Source organism: Mastomys coucha, unplaced genomic scaffold (assembly GCF_008632895.1).
Source record: "Mastomys coucha isolate ucsf_1 unplaced genomic scaffold, UCSF_Mcou_1 pScaffold16, whole genome shotgun sequence".
NCBI classification, from domain to species: Eukaryota; Metazoa; Chordata; class Mammalia; order Rodentia; family Muridae; genus Mastomys; species Mastomys coucha.
Window position 1 is genome coordinate 80209874 of NW_022196898.1, and position 3571 is coordinate 80213444.

Sequence of the window (3571 nt, forward strand, 5' to 3'; positions counted from 1 at the left end):
CCAAGTGCTGGGATTAAAGGCATGTGCCACCACTGCCTGGCCAGATATGAAGATCTTTAGTTTAACAGTTTTAAAGTTAACTGTATCTCATCTGAGTACTATAGTAATTCATTAATACATAATAACTGATCATTTTAATTAGAATTTCTGTTCAGTTTGATAGACTTTTGCATATAAAATAGTTTATTGGGTTTTCTCTTTATTGGGACAGTGTTTGTAGTGTGTTTATGCAGTACATTTTACTAATTAAATCCATGTATATAATGTATAGTAATGCAATTAGGGTAATAAGAATTTCCATCCCCTCAAACACTAATCATCTTCACATGTTGGAATTTCATACTCTTCTGGTCACGTTGAAATACATCACTGATGGTTTGAACCTGTACTTACCCTTCTGTATATGTAATAGAGAACCCAGAACGAATTCTTCCTCCAGCTGTGGTTCAGGGTCTTTTTACAGAACTCCTTTTGATCCACTTTCTCTCAGGCCTTTCCAGGTCTCCAGTGACCACAGTCCCATTCCATTTCTCATGACACTGACTTACAAGTTTACAGAAATGACAACATGTGGTATCTGACTCTCTGTCCCTGACTTTCTTCTCTATCCATGTTACCCCAGATGGCAGTTTCATACTTTATGGCTGAGTCATGCTCTGTTGTGCTTACGTACACACTTTCTTTACTGACTCATCTACCCAGAGCATGTAGATAGACTCCATATCCTAGGTACGTGAACAGCACTGCAGTGAACATAGCACTGCATGCATCTTTCTGGTACAAAGATTTTTGTCTCCTTTGCATGTAATCCCAGTGGTAAAATCACTGTATCATTAGAGCACATCTAATTTAGTTTTCAGAGGAATACTATATGGTATTCTATAATGTCTATCCAATTTACATTCCCACCACCCTTTCTCCCCATCTGTATCGGCATCATTTGCTATTTTTGTCTCTTTGATAACAGCCTTTCCAGTTGGGATTGGATGATGTATCTTAGTGTTTTATTGTCATTTGTTTTGAGAAAGATAGAGTCGCACTATATACTCCCGTACACCTGAGGCACTCTTGAACTCACAACACGCCTGCCTTTCGCACCAGTGCTGAGTGAGAGAGAATACAGACTTGTGATCCCACTTTCTCAAGCTTTTGATTTGCTTTTCCCTAATCACTGTGAGACTGGACATGTATTGAATAGACCATCTTCTCTCTACTGGATACTGGTGTCTTTCTTAAAAAAAATATTTAGCTATATGACTATAAATTAATTAACTTTTTATTGTGTTTTTTCTCTCTGTGTGTGTGTGTGTGTAGTATAACAGTACCACACTGTTTAGTTATAATAACTTTATAATATGTCTTATGCCTTAAAGTCAAACATTATAATTATGCATTTTTCCCACGTCCTTGATTTTTTTTTTTTTTTTTTTTTTTTTTTTTTTTTTTTTTTTTTTTTTTTGGTTTTTTCAAACAGTTTCTCTGTGTAGTCCTGGTTGTCCTGGAACTCACTCTGTAAACCAGGCTGGCCTCAAACTCAGAAATCTACATGTCTCTGCCTCCCAAGTGCTGGGATTAAAGGCGTGCGCCAGCACTGCCTGACTACTGCCGAGATTTTTATAGTTTATCTCGGTCTTTCCTGCTTCCACATAAATATAAGGGCTTTTTTTCTGTTTCTGTGATAAAAGTTGTCAGTATTTTGATGAGAATTCCATTGAATAATGGAGTATCTTCTTCTGCCAAGTAGACTTAGTAGTAGTACTAAGGTCATTTGAGCAATTAGTCTTCTGATCCATAAACATGGGACATCATGAACACTGTTATACTCTTTGTATCTTTTTATCATCTTTTTTTTTAAGATTTATTTCATCTATAACCTTTACTGTTTTGAGATTTTGTCCTAATTTCTTGACAGTGTTGAGCTTTTGTTGTTTGTTTGAGACAGGGTCTCAATATAATTGGTTGGCCTGAAACACTCACTGTGTAGTTCAGACTGGTCTCAGACTTGGAGATCTGCTTGTTCTGCCTCCTGAGTGTTAGGATTAAAGGTGTAATCACCAAGCCTCAGGGACAAACTTTATTATAAAGGAATGTTGAATCTTATTGAGCGCCCTTTCTGTATCTGTTGAGGTGATTCCTCCATTCTGAGAGGTAGTAAGTCACATTAGCCAATTTGTTTTATTTTTGAACCATTACACCTTCCGTGGGATGAGTCACACTGGACCCTGGTCTTTGGTCTTTTTAATGTGATGCTGAATTTGGTGTGGTACTGTTCTGTAGAGAACATTGGCATTTGTAGTCATCAGGGTATGTGTTTTTAGTTTTCCTTTGTGTGAGATCTTTGTATGGTTCTGATACTAAGGTGGTACTGGCTCCAGAAGAAGAATTTGGCAGAGTTCTTCCCATTTCAGTTAGAGAAGAAGTTTAAGAGAAATTTGAATAAGTCATTTAAATATCTTGTGTAATTCAGCAACAAAGCTTTCATGTTCTTGAGGCTTTTCTCAGATGGGAGATTTCAATTATTGTTTCAGTGTTGCTGCCCACTATTTGCATATTTAGACTTCCAATTTGATAGTGTGTGCTCAGAAATATATTCATTTCTTGTAGGCTTTCCACATTGTTAGTATCTAATATGGGTCTCTCATGGTCCTTTGCGTTTTTGTGCTGTGAGAACCTTTGTTTTCACCTCTGACTTTGAGTCTTCTCTCTGCCTTGTTAATCTAGCAGAACATTTAGTTGGTCTCATTTACCTTTTCAAAACCCACAGCCCGTTCACTTAGCATGCTGGTCACAGGGCATGGTGGCCCATGTCTGTCATCTCCCTACTATGGAGACAGACAGGGAGATCTAGGTCAGCTGGGCCACAAAGGCAAGGCCTGTCTTATAAACATCAAGCTGCTATGATTGATTTTACTTTTTAAAATCTCTATTCTGGTTGTCAGTCCTTTCTCTACTTTGCGTTTTCTCTGTTCTCACTCCAATTGTTACAGTTGCTGCAGAGTCACGTGAAGCACCTTTGCTCTGATGTGCCTGTGTACTACTGCATGTCTCTCTGAAAAGTGCCTCTGTGCCCAAACTCTGGGTATGTCAGGGTCATTTTCATTTGCTTATAGCATTTTGTATTTCTTCTTTAATTTCTCCAGTTAGGCATTGATCTTTTAGGAGTGTGTTACTGAATTTTCATCTATGTATATACTTTCTACTATGGCCAATCTGTGCTTCTCTTCCATTATGAGAAAATGATATGATTTCAATTAGTTTTGTTTTGTCTTAAAGATATATTTATTTTATTTATATGAGTGCACTGTAGCTGTCTTCAGACACACCAAAAGAGGGCGTCAGATCTCATTACAGATGGTTGTGAGCCACCATGTGGTTGCTGGGAATTGAACTCAGAACATCTGAAAGAGCAGTCAGTGCTCTTAACCACTAAGGCATCTCTGCAATTTCCCATAATATCAGTTTTTAAAAGTTTATAAAGACTTAGCTGGGCAATGGTGGTACCCTTTTTTTTTATTAGATATTTTCTTTATTTACATGTAAATTTCTCCATTCCCATTTTCCCCTCCAAAAA

General features: G+C 37.4%; 1 protein-coding gene across 2 annotated transcripts in view; it reads left to right on the top strand.

Moving 5' to 3' along the window:
* Nucleotides 1-3571, top strand: part of Tbck (TBC1 domain containing kinase) — a 153758-nt gene that overhangs the window by 109909 nt on the left and 40278 nt on the right. The window lies entirely within an intron of this gene.